Genomic DNA, 16,645 nt, shown 5'->3' with positions numbered 1-16,645 from the left:
TTAAGTTGGCCATGCCCCTTTAGTCCACTCCCAGCACTATATGCCACACTTCCTTGTTAGAGCCCTCCCCTCAATTTCTCAACCCAGTTTAAGCAATGGGTGCATGGTTACTTAAAAATCAGTAGCCTACTACCTAAACTGTAGGGTGGGAAGTATGACATTGCTGCCATCATCTCATCTCTCCTTCTTTAGTGAGGGAAATGCATACATGCCAACCCTTCCGATTTAAACTAATGGCGAGTTCCCATGTGTGTACAAATGTCTAGTATAAAAGACAGATACTACAAAACTAAGCTGGGGCTGAGGTGTGAGAAAGCACTATCCTCAGTCTTAGGGTGGCAAAACAAAACAAGAGAGAGCAAAACCCTGCATTGAACTAAGGTCCGAGAGTGATATGAATTATCCGTAAGGTGAGGTAGCTGCAATGAAAACCTCATCAAAATGATGTTCATATTTAATCAAAACATCTTTCCACGTCAACAGGATGTATGCCTACAATCATGGAACACATTTCAATGCATACAAGCTGTTGTAATACAAAAATCAAATCAAAAACACCATGGCCCTGATTCACAGAATGTATTCCTATGGGATTGCGCCATTATGAAACACTTCCATGAATCAGGCCCCACATGTGTATTAAACAAAAAGTATGAACAAATCAACACAATCATGCAGATTCAGAGTATGTTATTGAATTACATTCGTTTGTAACATACTTTACAAAGCACATACATTGAGAATCTGCAGTTAAATATGTGCAGAAAGTGTGGTGAGTGCCCACTGTTTGTCAATTTAACATTAGCATTAGTCTATCTGCGGGTCTACGTCCAAAGAACAAGAAGTTAGAAGCAATTATACAATAATGCCTGTCCTTGTCGAATAACAGAGTGATGGGATCTTGTGGTAGACGCCTTGTGTAGAGAGGATAGCCTGACTGTGAATTAGTGATAGACGTTTCGGCTGGTGTCTTAAATTCAGCGACCAAAGCCTTCTTCAGGATCCATAACAATTGCTTAAACGGGGAACCTGCATCACCAGCACCACTTCTTCAAAAATCGCCACCCAAACTTGTGCATCACTGCAGACGAGCGAATATTAAAGCCTGCAAAGGAAAACCCTATATTTGCACAATTTCGGCTGAAAAAGCAAAAATGAGCCCATCACCACCATTAAGGTACATGAGGTACCTAGTAGCTCCAAGATGGCCAACCGCGACATGCCTGCAGCCCCCTCTGCCTAACCAGGCCACCAGCAGCCTGCCAATTGTCTATTCGGCCTATTTCAATCCCCATTGGCCCCCTCCAAGGCCTACGGGAGACAAGGCCATCACCTGTTTTGCACCTGTTTTTGCCGTGTCTGCCATCTGCCAGCCCCCCTGGCTTGCGCACCAGACCCTAGCAAAGGTAACATTGCAACTCCATACCAGCCGCCGCTCTACTATCACTGGCTGACTACCATTGCTACTCGTGCCTCCAAGAGTTAACACCCTTGTTATCATCTAACTGAATTTTGTCAACTGTACCTTACGCTCTACATGCGGGCGCTCGCCTACTTTCAAGCTATTACTTCTTCCACTCTATGAAAATACTGCACCTAGCCCAGTCTATGAATGTTAAACCTAGATAGACCCTGATACACTAGTGCCTCACACTTGCCTGCACAGTGTTTTTAGCCCAATTTGTGATTCTCAAATCTAGACAGACCCTGTTGTCATATTGGTTATCATTGGTCTGCACAGTGTTTTTAGCCCAATTTGTGATTCTCAAATCTAGACAGACCCTGTTGTCATGTTGATTATCATTTGCCTGCACAGTTTTTTTAGCCCAATTTGTGATTCTCAAATCTAGACAGACCCTGTTGTCATATTGTTTATCATTTGCCTGCACAGTGTTTTTAGCCCAACCTGTGGTTCTCAAATCTAGACAGACCCTGTTGTCATATTGGTTATCATTTGCCTGAACAGTGTTTTTAGCCCAACCTGTGATTCTCAAATCTAGACAGACCCTGTTGTCATATTGGTTATCATTTGCCTGCACGGTGTTTTTAGCCCAATTTGTGATTCTCAAATCTAGGCAGACCCTGTTGTCATATTATTAGTACCCAGCTATCCCACTCTTGACAACGACTCCGGCTGAATAACTACCGCGGCCACCCAAGATGCACCTAGCAGTTGCTTGCCTTGCTATCTGACTCCCACTTATACCTACAGAATGTACCTACAAGGCCTCTTCTCAGCACTTCTGAGAGTATTTCTCCACGTCATCCACCTGTCCAGCCACCCCAGCCTTACCTCTAGCTATGCCTCCATAGGAACCACTTCTCCACTCACGATGCACCTCTCTATACCATGTAGCCTCACTGCCAGAAACTCCAAATTACGTGCCAGACTACCCAAAATATATGAGCCCCGATCCAGAGACTCTAACCAGTCCAAATTGACCAACCGGACCCTACCCATGCTTCCGATCCCCCCCACCAACCGTCCCTTGGACACACCCAAGCAATGCCAAACTAACACCAAGCATAAGGTTCACAACTTAACCACCACAACCACCCGTACTAAATCTATCACCCCTCTCATACGAGGCGCCTTAATTAAGGCACGATCAGTAGTAGCCCATGCCACAGATATAGCAGACCTCATTCTAGCAGAAGAACTAGACTTCCTAGCCATTACCGAGTCCTGTCTCCATTCAGCTGCTGGACCTGCTCTCTCACTAGCCGTCCCTGACGACTACACTATCCTCTGAGCGGACAGAACAGAATCCAGAGGTGGAGGCCTGCCAAAACACACCTCAACATCAGACTTGACACCACCAATCACCTCCCATCATGCACATCTCTCACAGCTAAACTTCCTACCGCCAACTCCCAAACTATAACCATCCACTTACTCTACTGACCCCCTGGCCCGCCTGGTTCCTTTGAGGAAGACTTCACCACCGCCATCACTAATAACCTAAAAAACTCCTCCTGGACTGGGTATCTGACCACAACTGTGTGGCCTCCATCACAGCTAACACCCCCCAATCATGGTCCGACCACCATCTCCTCGCCTTCAACCTGGAAGCTGCTAGCCCTATTACTAACAACCTTCTAGCCACAGCTATCCCTACGAGAAGCAAGAAAAACATCACAGCTGAAAAACTCATCCCTCTTATCCTCCCAACCTTGAACCAACTCCCAGCCACCTCCAACCCCCACTACCTCGTACAAAGCTACAACAATAGCATGTGCTCAGCCTTAGACTCTATCGCACCCGTAAAACTGAGAAAGTGTAAGCCGAAAAAACACTTGAACACATGGTTCTCTACTCATTTAAAAGCCCTCAGATCTGAGAAACTCATAAAGGAACAAGCCTGGAGACAACCACCAACAGACACCAACAAGCAGACCCTGAACAACATAGTCTCTACTTACAAAAAGGAAATCATCACCGCTAAACAGGAATCATACAATCAGAGAATATCACAAGCCAAATCTAGTACTAAGGAACTGTTTACTACCATCAAAGAGCTGGAAACACCCGTCCTAGTCCCATACACATGTGTGACAGATAAACAATGGTGTGCCAGTGTCCAAAAGGCCCTGTCTAGTAAAGTAGCAGGCCTCCAAATCAAAATCTCTAACAAGAAAGAATCACTAACCAAGTCTACCAACTTCACTAACACCCCCACACACCCAACACCTCACCCCACGCCCCAGAACCTGATACCTAACCAACTCTCCCGCTTCAGCTTTTCCAAAGTCTCCACGTTAGAAGTGGAAAAAATAATTCTCAGCCTCAAACCATCAAACTGTCAAGGCGACCCTTGCCCCTGTCAAATCATCAAAGACGCATCTAGAGACCTCTCACCATTCATCACCAAACTTATTAATGCCTCCTTCTCTTCGGGTACCATCCCCAATAACCTTAAAGAATCTTGGGTCCTCCCCTACACAAAAAACCCACCCTAGACCCGACGATCCCCACTAATTACAGACCCATTACCACCGTCCCCTTCTTGCTCAAAAATTAAATAAGACAGCCTATCAACAAATACAAAAATACCTTGAGCAAAACCACCACCTGGGAATCTGGCAATCAGGCTTTAGACCGCAACATGGGACAGAGACAGCTCTCATTGACCTTAAGGCCCAAATCGACACTCTGAGAGACAATGGGAAAAACGGCTCTGTTGCTCCTTCTAGACCTCTCCGCAGCATTCGATCTAGTTGATCACAAAATTCTTTGTGACCACCTAAACTCGGCTGCCCACTTCTCCCAAAAAGCCATCGGCTGGATTGAGTCATTCCTGAGCAACAGATCCATGCGTGTCTTTTCCACCTTAGCTTACGCTGACCCCATACCCATCACAAGTGGGGTCCCCCAGGGATCATGTGTCTCCCCTACCCTTTACAACGTGTTCACAAAGCCCCTGTTTGATGATCTTGACGGTCTGGGTATCCCCTACACTAATTACGCTGATGATACCCAGATACTCATCCCATTGATGGGAGATTACAACAAGGATTTGGACTTGCTGAACAGGGAGTACCTCATCATCCAGGCATGGATGGACTCCCACAGTCTATGCCTGAATGATGACAAGGCTGAACTCATCATCCTCGGATCCACCCCAATCTAAACAAACTGGACCACAACTATTCGAGCTTCACTATAGACGGCAACCCCATCAAGGTAGCAAAAGTAGTGAAAACCCTAGGAATCTACCTAGACTCCGCCCTTAACTTCCACAAACAGGATAGCTCTATGGCCTCTTCCACAGCCTACACATGTAGGCTTATAAGAGCAGCCAAACCTTTCCTATCCACTCAGAATTGCATTACCCTAGCCAGAGCCCTTGTTTTATCCAAACTCGACTATTGTAATGTCCTTTATGTTGGAGCCAACAAACAGATTACTAACAAAATCCAGACCCTGCAAAATAATGCAGCGCTTAGCATCCCCAAGAGAGCAAACATCTCCAACATCAGGAGATCTCATAACTGGCTCACCACCACCGACAAAATCTGGCTCAAAGTCGCCTCCTTAGCACACAAATGCCCCAATAATGCAGCCCCCCGCTACTTAGCTGACAGAATAAAAAGATACTCCCCTAACAGGCCCACCAGAACCTCCAATGCTAATTTGCTTACAGTTCCCAGGTTCAATCGATCCAAAATGGGCGGGAACAGCTTCCAGGTGAAAGCAGCCCAACACTGGAACTCCCTGCCACTCGCTCTAAGGACACCCCAAACCTACCCCCTCTTTAGACGTAACTACATTCAGTGGTTAAAGAATAACGACCAATAACTGATCTGCCTCTGCATTTTATGCTTCTATGTAAATATGTATATTTGTAAACTGCATATCATTGTATCTATCGCAACTGAATTAACCTATGCATATCCTGTAAACTACTGTACAGCATTGTAACCAAGCTGAGGATAACCTTACTGCTCCTGCGCCCTCATAACTTTGGCTCTGGCACGCAATATAAATGAATAAACTAAACTAAACTAAGACACTAGTGAATATGTGTGTACCTCAGTGTAGGCATCTAATCAAGATTAAAATGTACAATATAAAGTAGCGCAAGCGGATCGGAGGGCAAATGCCCTACACATTGGAACATAACAGCATAACAGCTTAAAAACAAGAGCACAGGCAGTCAGGGGACTCACCTGAAAGGAGTGCCGTAATGTTCTGCAAGTGAGAGAGAGTCCAGAGTGAAGGTCGAGGTTTGTTCAAAGTGTGTAATTGCAACGGTAAGAGGCAAAAGGAAACGGTCTCAGATGGACAATGACACATATAATTCCCCCAGCCTGTTAGAGCCCAGTGCGCTAAACACCTGGCCTGTGGGCCAAAGATTGGCGGGAAGGCAAGGGGGGGGAGAGAGAATGAAACAAAAGAACTCACCCTCCCGATTTAGACAGGAGACCCCCGACCTTTGCATCAAAAATGTTGCTATTTTGGGTTTTTCCATCCTAAAATAATTCTAACCCTAATGAAATCCAATGGGAAATAATGAGAAGTTCCGTTCTCCCACTTCCTGTGACAAAATCTCGCTCCCAGGTGCTCTGAAACGTTGGCATGAATGGACAATGTACTCGACAAAGCAAAGAGGTGCTGGGAATGTTGGCTCCAGTCCCAGGAGACAGGCGACAGACATTACATTAGCCCTTTTCTCTATTCAGAGGTCACTGGGTGATTAACTTGAGAGTCAGGAAGGACCAGGATATCCACATACCCACAATCCTATGCGGAATGTTCATATATACAATATATACAATAATGATAGCAGAAGCTTTATATTCCTGTAAAACAATACATGGAGAGGCACTCTGAAGAGGACAAACTGAATATTACTAGTTTCTTTATTTCAAATCCTGCACTGGTTTGACACTGTAATTCTCAGTCCTCGCAGAGAGATAATACATTCTACACCATCAGTCGCTTCAGGAGCTTTTCTCTGTACAGAGGTCGCCGGGTCAGGGAAGAGCTCACTCTGGTCAGGGGTCAATGAACTGGAGCTTGAGAATACCTCAGTGCGGAAACAGCAAAAAGCAGCCACTGCTCAGAGCAGCTCAGTGAGTAGAAGGCAATACAGCAGTGCACCAAGATATCCACATACCCACAATCCTTTGCGGAAATATGCATAGACAAAACCTTTACAATGATAGCAGAAGCTGTATATTTGTGTAAAACAGTACATGGAGTCGTACCTTGAAGATCACAAACTAAATTTAACTCGTTTATTTTAAATCCTGTACTGATCCGACACTATCATGTTCAGCGTTGAGGTGTTAAAAAGTGCGCGCGTGGACGATTGTGGAGTTGTTTTGCAAAGGATGGAAGTGAACCTACAGTTCACCGTGATGCCCCGCATCAGCTCAAACCTTTCCTTGATACAGCTTGTGAGGCCTCTTCCGCGTTCAGAGACCTGCCAAAAATTGGGTTTAGAGCCTGCGGTCACTGCCACACAGAGTGCAGTAACATGCCGGCTGCAGAATAACGCGAAGCATGCACAAACGGCGGTGTTATGTAATATCGAGGTATATCTGTACCTTGGAAGAATAGAGTGCGGGCAGATTTATTTAAAATAAAGTAGGCTTAATTTCCATATGCTATTCGTGCAGTGACTGTATGCATTGAATTAAATTCATATAAAGCGTATCTCTGATTGTGCAACAAGTTGGTATATGCAGATTACAATGGATTATGGGCAAGCGGATATCCGTGAGGGGTAGAATGTCCATGAGCTGAACTGTTCAGAGCAGTAGCTGGATTCAGTGCAGAGTTTGTGCTTTTGTCACTTGTCCTAATACAAAAACGCATATACTTGAAAGCATGTTTCACACGTTGGCAGTGAAATGTATTTACTTCTCATCTTCCTTGTCACAGTACTTACACCTGCCTTCCCCTCAACTATGTAAGATCAGTCCTTATCTATTTTATTTATTTTTTTAATAAACTTTATCGTGCATTTGGTTAAAGAAAACCTTAAAAACGACTTTATATCAAACAACACATAAAATTGTATTTTATATATTCATGCATTTTATAAAATAATGTAATATCACATTTTTGTAAGATATAATATATTCAAATAAAATTCCTATTACTATTAGTGAATACAATTCAAGTTTCAATTCATGTAAATTGCTCTAATCTAAAACTAATTACACTAGACAACTGGCTGGCTAAAACAATTTACTTTGACTCAAGTAAGTGGATTAAAAAACGTATTCCATAGAAATTTGGAGCTGCAGTAATCACAATAGATTACGTGCAGTAAAGTCTATTCCAATCTTGATAAATTTGTATGCATTCCATACAATCCACAAAATTCCCATATGCCTTAACATGAGCATTCAACCTTGTGCAGCATGGCAAAACCTGCCTGTCAGTTTCGGCCTTCCTTGTTATTGATATTTGTGCACATTAGTGTCTCGAGAGTGACCATTTTCCTCTTATGGGACGCTTGAATCGACGGGCTGTGTCTGCCGGCACCAGACTTTCTGGTCACCTAAGTGTTCATTCAAGTAGAACCCTGATCACTTGGAGCTACCAGAATATAGTGAAGTTCTGATGGTCGAGTGGTAGGTATTGTTGTAGGCGTATTCAGCCAGTGGCAAAAGATCTTTCCAATCGTCTTGTGCAGCGCTTACATAACTGCAGAGATATCCCTCAAGGGTTTGATTTAATCTCTCAGTCTCGCCATTTGATTGAGGATGATATCCCGAGCTCAGTGCTCGCGATATACCCAGAATGTGGTAGACCTGTTTCCAATACCGTGAGGTTTATTGCGATCCTCGGTCGCAAATAATTGTTTCAGGGAGACCAGGAGAGAGCACATCTCCCCCATCAGAATTTCTTGCAAATGGCTCTGCATTCAACAAACAATTGAGCTAAAAACACTTTGCCTTACTTACAAAGCCTTAAACCACCTAGCCCCCCCATATCTCACCAACAAACTGTCTTTGAAGCCGAACAATAGAATCACTAGATCTGCTAACACTCTCTGCCTCACTGTGCCTAGATTCACCTCTAAAAGAGCTGGCGGCTCAAGTTTCACGGTCCTCGCCCCTCAACTTTGGAACTCCCTGCCGTTGAATACCAAATCGGCCGCCTCATTCCATCTGTTCAGGAAGGTAGTCATTGGGTGGCTATTAGACAAAACCAAAACCAATCCAAAGCCCAACTAAGACCATGACTACGGTATATTTTGTACATACTACTCAAATGTTCTAATTGTATGCTCTAAATATCGCCGATTGTATAGCCTGTACATCATTTCTACATAGTGTATATCTGCATAATTTTTATATTGTGTACCTCTGTAACCTGTCTTTAAGTGCCCTTTTACTCCAGGGTGTGGTGTGCTATATAAGTAAAATAAACAAACAAACAAACATGTAGAGAAAACACATGAGTTATGAAGATTCGAGCCTTTTGAGCAGCGGTAGGGAGCCATAAAAGAGAAACAAAGTGTGCCATCTGATCTAGGTAATTCAACCACGAAGTCTGTGTATATGATCTGCCATGGACGAGAAGGGAGTGGCATCTTTATCAGTTTCCCCAAAGGGGAATGACGAGGAGACTTGGTTTGAAGACACATTGGGCATGATTCCACGTGTTCTCGGGTGTCCTTCTTTAAACTTGGCCACCAGAAGTATCGAGAGACACATCTTGAGTTGTGGCGGTTCCTCTGTGTCTGGCAGTTTTAGAATGGTGGCACATCCCCAACACTTCCTTTTGAAGGGACCTTGTTGGTAGCTCTATGACCCAAAAAGTAACATCCTTCCGTAAAGGTTAATGCAGACCTCGCCCATTTTGGTAATGGATATTTTCGGGCTGTCTCAGATTGTGATCTTAGTCGTGTTAAGAAATCTGAAGGAGTTTGAAGTCCCAATGCCAAACGTGGAAAGATGGGTTCTGTTCGGAATTGGTCCGAAGGAATCAGTTCTTTACGGGAAAAAGCATCTGCTCTCAGATTACTCCTTCCCAGTATGAAGGAGAAATGAATTCGGAAAGGTGAAACAAAATGTGCCCTGTCTACTGTTGCATGTTTGGGCATATTGAAAGATCCTAAGATTTTGATGGTCTGTCGGTACCTCCACTGGAAATCTTGCCCCGAGCAGAACGTGTCGCCATTCTTCAAAAGCTCTCTTTATAGCCAGAAGCTCCTTTTCCAGAACAGTGTAGTTTAGTTCAGCTGTGGAAAGGGTCTTAGACAGATATGCTATTGGGCGTTATTGAGCCTGGCCATCTAACTGTAACAATACAGCCCCTGCGGCATACTGTGAGGCGTCTGTCTCCACAATAAACTGACAGTTCTGCTCTAGGGTCTTCAATATGGGAGCAGATGTAAAACATCTTTTAAGTTTATCAAACTTGTGTCTCTGGTCCCCATTGGAATTACTTGCCCTTCTTAAGTAGATTGGTCAACGGTTAGGTCAAGGAAGAGAAGTTCGGTATACATTTTCGGTAGAAATTAGCGAATCCTACAAACCTTTGGATGTCTTTCCGTGAAGTAGGAATAGGCCATTCTCTTACTGCTGATTTCTTCTCTGGATCCATTTCGATTCCCTCGGCAGATAGCACATATCCCAAATATGCCACCTAGGTTGATGGAAGGAGCATTTTTCCAATTTACAGTAAAGATGATTCTGTTGGAGTCTCCTTAGAACTTCACTGAGGTGCCGATAATGCTCCTGTAATGAGAGTGAAAACACTAGTACATCATCTAGATAGATGATCACATTATGTAGTAGAAGGTCTGCAAACTGATGGTCCATGAACCTTTGAAACACTGCTGGAGCATTTGAAAGAACGAAGGGCATGACTCGATATTGGAAATGGCCAAATGGGGTTCTGAAGGCTGTCTTCCACTCGTCACCTTGTTTGATTCTAATTAAATGATAGACTCCCTTTAGGTCCAGTTTGGTATAAACCTTAGCTCCTTTTACCGCCTCTAAGATATCTGGAATAAGAGGCATTGGGTATTTGCCCGGGACAGTGATCTTGTTCAATCCCCTAAAATCAATGCAAGGACGTAATTCGGCCGTGTTCTTCTTAGGGATGAAAAATAAGGAAGCAGCAGCTGGAGATGTGGATTCCGTTATGAGACCATTCTTAATGTTAGTCTTCAGGTAGTCCCGAAGTACCTCCTTTTCAGTATTGGAGAGAATATACATTCTCCCAAAAGGAAGAGGTTGATCAGGGAGCAAAGTTATGGCGCAATCGTACCTTCTATGTGGGGGCAATTGAGTATATTTTGAGGTGGAGAATACCTCTTGAAATTGTTGATACCTTTCCGGAAGACCGGTTATCTAGCATAGTGTTGTGATCCCTTGAGTCTCTGAGGGAGTAGCTGTGGGCTCTAGTGGAAGTCCCCTACAATCTTCTATACAATGGGCTAGACAATACTCAGACTCCAGGAAAATAGAGCCTACTGACCAGTTGATAAACAGATTCTGTTGTCTCAACCATGGAAGCCTGAGAATGATTGGATGGTGAGCAGCCCTAATAATGTCCAAAGAAAGAATTTCCTGATGAGCAGAGATGGTCATTAGCAGAGGAATTGTCTGATGCTTAGTGGGCCCAGAAACTAGAGGACTACCATCCACGCTTTCCACAGGAATAGGCTCAGTCTTTGGTGAGCGCGGAATACCATGGATCTTGGCCCAATGATCATCTATAAAATTCCCGGCTGCACCACTGTCTATGAGAGTGGGAACGTCCTGAAGCTTGTGCCCATCAACTGTTAAGGAGATTTTTAGGATCAGCATATGTGTATCCCGAGGACGAAGACACAGGGAAGTATGTGTTCTGGTTGATGAACCTTGTTCTTGCAGCATTTCCCGAACCGTGGCTCCTCTCACGGCCGGGAACTGGTGTTTCTCGATCTCCTAGGTGGTGCAATTGGACACTCTTGTACGGAATGGATGTTCGCCCCACAATACATACAAAGTCCGAAAGTGCGCCTACGTGCCCGTTCTTCAGGGGATAGAAGACCGCTTGCTGCTGACCCCAATTGCATGGGTTCTTCTGTAGTATTCGCTCAACTTGCGTGGTGCTGAATAGATAACGGTCGAGAAATCCTCCCTTTCCTACGTTCACTCTAACGCTCCTTCAGACGGTAGTCAATCTGCATCACTAATGCGATAAATTCGGTGAGAGTGGTGGGCCTTGGTACTCTATACACTTCATCCTTAAGGGCTTCTGACAGACCTCTTTTGAAGATGGTCATCCGTGCCTCGTCAGACCAGGTGGTTTCACTAGCCATCTGTTTGAACCGAGTGATATAAGCCAGAATGTCTTGATTTCCCTGTTTTAAATCTAAGAGATGTTCTTGTGATGCTACTCTAATCTCCTGTCTCCCAAATATAGAACGAATGCTATTGAAAAACGCGGTGTGTGAGTCTAGGATTGGGTTATTGGTAGTGACCAACGGAGTTGCCCAGGCCAGAGCAGGTCCGGTCATCTGCGATATCATGTATCCTACCCTGTCTCTGTCAGTATGGAAGTAAGCTCCTTTAAATGTAAATTGAATCGCACATGAATCTATAAACTCTTTTACTTTATGTGGATTCCCGTCAAATTTTCCACCAGGCAGTGGGCCTGGCAGAACCTCTGAACAATGGGGAATGCGACTAACAGCCTGCTTGTTGTGCAGCTTGTTGTGCTGCCTGCTTTTGATTCTGCCTGAGAGAGGCATTTTCCTGTTTGAGCTGCTGTATCTCTGTAGTGAGTGACTGACCTGCAGCTATTAACTGCTGTATCTGCAGATCCATGTCGATAAGGACCTATGGTACAGCAGAGATCATCCAAGGTCTACTCAGCTCTGGTTGAAATGGGAAAAACCCTTCCACGGGCGTTGCTATCTGTTATGCTTGGATCACAATCAGAGCGAAATGTAGAAAAATTGATGACAACCCACCTGAGTGTAGCTCGATCTCTTTAGGTGACAGCTGTTTGTTGAGTAAAGGAATCTACCTGTAGTCCCTTCTGCGCCCCAGCCCAAGGCTTGGGTGCAGAGAGAAACCCAGGGAAACCCCAAAGGGAAAAAAACCCTGTGAAGAGCTGCTGGGGTACGTGGTTTCCTAGTGCAGTCTTCAGATGGAGAGGGTCGGTGATCCTAATCTCAGGAAATGAATCTTCGATGATTTAACCGGATCTGGAGTCTTCTGATATAGCACTACATAGAGAGCAATGGAGGTTATTGTTGATATAATGACCCCCGGCTCTCTTCCCACTCCCGAGAGATCTTGCTTACCTCTGAATCGTTGTAGTCGGAAGGTAAAGGATTTTAGGTTCAGCAGGAGAGAGAGTGAAGCCTGCACAGCTGGAGGAGTACAAAGAATAGAATGAGGAATGAGGATCAGGGCACCTATGTCTCCCCGAATATGCTTTTACCCAAAACTGCCCACTACCTGCGGACAAGAGGTACAAGAGCTGAGGCACTCATGCCTCTCTGATCACAGGGATCTGCAGGGTGACAGAATGCGTCGGGGTCGTTCCTAGTGAAAGTGGATGGAAGATAGTGACATGTTAGTACGTCTCTGCAGGCCTGCGGGAAGGAATTTTCCGTGGGCAAAATAAGAAGGAGGAGTTATTAAAGGTAAACACACCACGACGGATGTGAACAGCTCGCCGTGGAAGCAGAGAGTGAAGATACCGCGTCGAGATTGTTCCGCGGTTGACATGAACCACTCGCCGTGAAAAAGGAGAGTGAAGGCAGCGTTCTTAGATAAGAGCAGGCAGGGTTGGAGTTTACGGAGTCGGCGCTTCCAGAACACTAGGTACGTGGGGCAAGAGGCTGGACTAAGGAGGTTAGGATTAAAGGTATGCAATTTCTGCACGTTTAAGAATATAGAGAGAGATCTACTCCAAACGAACTTGCAAAGTGTGCCAGCACTCCTATGAGAGTAGCGACGCAGGGTGCTGTTGCTCTTCCTTCCGGATATGCTGCACTGGAAGGGGGAGTGGCCTCCTGGGACAGACCCATTGCGCGGTCAGCTAGACCGGAACTAGGAATATCGTGCGCCTCCATCTTGAAGGGTGCCATGCCCTGCATCGGAGGAGCCAATGATACATGCATTACACCAGTTTAGTCCATTATAGTGCTTTCTAGGATTTGTCTCTCTGGATTTATAATGGGGAATCTAGGACTACAAGTCCCAGAATTCAAAGGAAGAAACAGTTCTGGGCAATGCCATTGTACAGAGCACATTATGCCATGCGACTTTGAATGTTTAAAGGCAAACTAAATAGGAAAACTAAGAAATATCACCCAAACAGGAAATTATCCCATAGATACTAAAACATGTTATAAACGCACACATTTGTAAAGTTTGTTATCAAGTTTGACTGCCGCTTTTTAAGTTGGCCATGCCCCTTTAGTCCACTCCCAGCACTATATGCCACACTTCCTTGTTAGAGCCCTCCCCTCAATTTCTCAACCCAGTTTAAGCAATGGGTGCATGGTTACTTAAAAATCAGTAGCCTACTACCTAAACTGTAGGGTGGGAAGTATGACATTGCTGCCATCATCTCATCTCTCCTTCTTTAGTGAGGGAAATGCATACATGCCAACCCTTCCGATTTAAACTAATGGCGAGTTCCCATGTGTGTACAAATGTCTAGTATAAAAGACAGATACTACAAAACTAAGCTGGGGCTGAGGTGTGAGAAAGCACTATCCTCAGTCTTAGGGTGGCAAAACAAAACAAGAGAGAGCAAAACCCTGCATTGAACTAAGGTCCGAGAGTGATATGAATTATCCGTAAGGTGAGGTAGCTGCAATGAAAACCTCATCAAAATGATGTTCATATTTAATCAAAACATCTTTCCACGTCAACAGGATGTATGCCTACAATCATGGAACACATTTCAATGCATACAAGCTGTTGTAATACAAAAATCAAATCAAAAACACCATGGCCCTGATTCACAGAATGTATTCCTATGGGATTGCGCCATTATGAAACACTTCCATGAATCAGGCCCCACATGTGTATTAAACAAAAAGTATGAACAAATCAACACAATCATGCAGATTCAGAGTATGTTATTGAATTACATTCGTTTGTAACATACTTTACAAAGCACATACATTGAGAATCTGCAGTTAAATATGTGCAGAAAGTGTGGTGAGTGCCCACTGTTTGTCAATTTAACATTAGCATTAGTCTATCTGCGGGTCTACGTCCAAAGAACAAGAAGTTAGAAGCAATTATACAATAATGCCTGTCCTTGTCGAATAACAGAGTGATGGGATCTTGTGGTAGACGCCTTGTGTAGAGAGGATAGCCTGACTGTGAATTAGTGATAGACGTTTCGGCTGGTGTCTTAAATTCAGCGACCAAAGCCTTCTTCAGGATCCATAACAATTGCTTAAACGGGGAACCTGCATCACCAGCACCACTTCTTCAAAAATCGCCACCCAAACTTGTGCATCACTGCAGACGAGCGAATATTAAAGCCTGCAAAGGAAAACCCTATATTTGCACAATTTCGGCTGAAAAAGCAAAAATGAGCCCATCACCACCATTAAGGTACATGAGGTACCTAGTAGCTCCAAGATGGCCAACCGCGACATGCCTGCAGCCCCCTCTGCCTAACCAGGCCACCAGCAGCCTGCCAATTGTCTATTCGGCCTATTTCAATCCCCATTGGCCCCCTCCAAGGCCTACGGGAGACAAGGCCATCACCTGTTTTGCACCTGTTTTTGCCGTGTCTGCCATCTGCCAGCCCCCCTGGCTTGCGCACCAGACCCTAGCAAAGGTAACATTGCAACTCCATACCAGCCGCCGCTCTACTATCACTGGCTGACTACCATTGCTACTCGTGCCTCCAAGAGTTAACACCCTTGTTATCATCTAACTGAATTTTGTCAACTGTACCTTACGCTCTACATGCGGGCGCTCGCCTACTTTCAAGCAATTACTTCTTCCACTCTATGAAAATACTGCACCTAGCCCAGTCTATGAATGTTAAACCTAGATAGACCCTGATACACTAGTGCCTCACACTTGCCTGCACAGTGTTTTTAGCCCAATTTGTGATTCTCAAATCTAGACAGACCCTGTTGTCATATTGGTTATCATTGGTCTGCACAGTGTTTTTAGCCCAATTTGTGATTCTCAAATCTAGACAGACCCTGTTGTCATGTTGATTATCATTTGCCTGCACAGTTTTTTTAGCCCAATTTGTGATTCTCAAATCTAGACAGACCCTGTTGTCATATTGATTATCATTTGCCTGCACAGTGTTTTTAGCCCAACCTGTGGTTCTCAAATCTAGACAGACCCTGTTGTCATATTGGTTATCATTTGCCTGAACAGTGTTTTTAGCCCAACCTGTGATTCTCAAATCTAGACAGACCCTGTTGTCATATTGGTTATCATTTGCCTGCACGGTGTTTTTAGCCCAATTTGTGATTCTCAAATCTAGGCAGACCCTGTTGTCATATTATTAGTACCCAGCTATCCCACTCTTGACAACGACTCCGGCTGAATAACTACCGCGGCCACCCAAGATGCACCTAGCAGTTGCTTGCCTTGCTATCTGACTCCCACTTATACCTACAGAATGTACCTACAAGGCCTCTTCTCAGCACTTCTGAGAGTATTTCTCCACGTCATCCACCTGTCCAGCCACCCCAGCCTTACCTCTAGCTATGCCTCCATAGGAACCACTTCTCCACTCACGATGCACCTCTCTATACCATGTAGCCTCACTGCCAGAAACTCCAAATTACGTGCCAGACTACCCAAAATATATGAGCCCCGATCCAGAGACTCTAACCAGTCCAAATTGACCAACCGGACCCTACCCATGCTTCCGATCCCCCCCACCAACCGTCCCTTGGACACACCCAAGCAATGCCAAACTAACACCAAGCATAAGGTTCACAACTTAACCACCACAACCACCCGTACTAAATCTATCACCCCTCTCATACGAGGCGCCTTAATTAAGGCACGATCAGTAGTAGCCCATGCCACAGATATAGCAGACCTCATTCTAGCAGAAGAACTAGACTTCCTAGCCATTACCGAGTCCTGTCTCCATTCAGCTGCTGGACCTGCTCTCTCACTAGCCGTCCCTGACGACTACACTATCCTCTGAGCGGACAGAACAGAATCCAGA

Source organism: Ambystoma mexicanum, chromosome 1q, assembly GCF_040938575.1.
Source record: "Ambystoma mexicanum isolate Mex_15411 chromosome 1q, UKY_AmexF1_1, whole genome shotgun sequence".
Lineage (NCBI taxonomy): Eukaryota > Metazoa > Chordata > Amphibia > Caudata > Ambystomatidae > Ambystoma > Ambystoma mexicanum.
Note: the sequence above shows the minus strand (reverse complement) of the source record.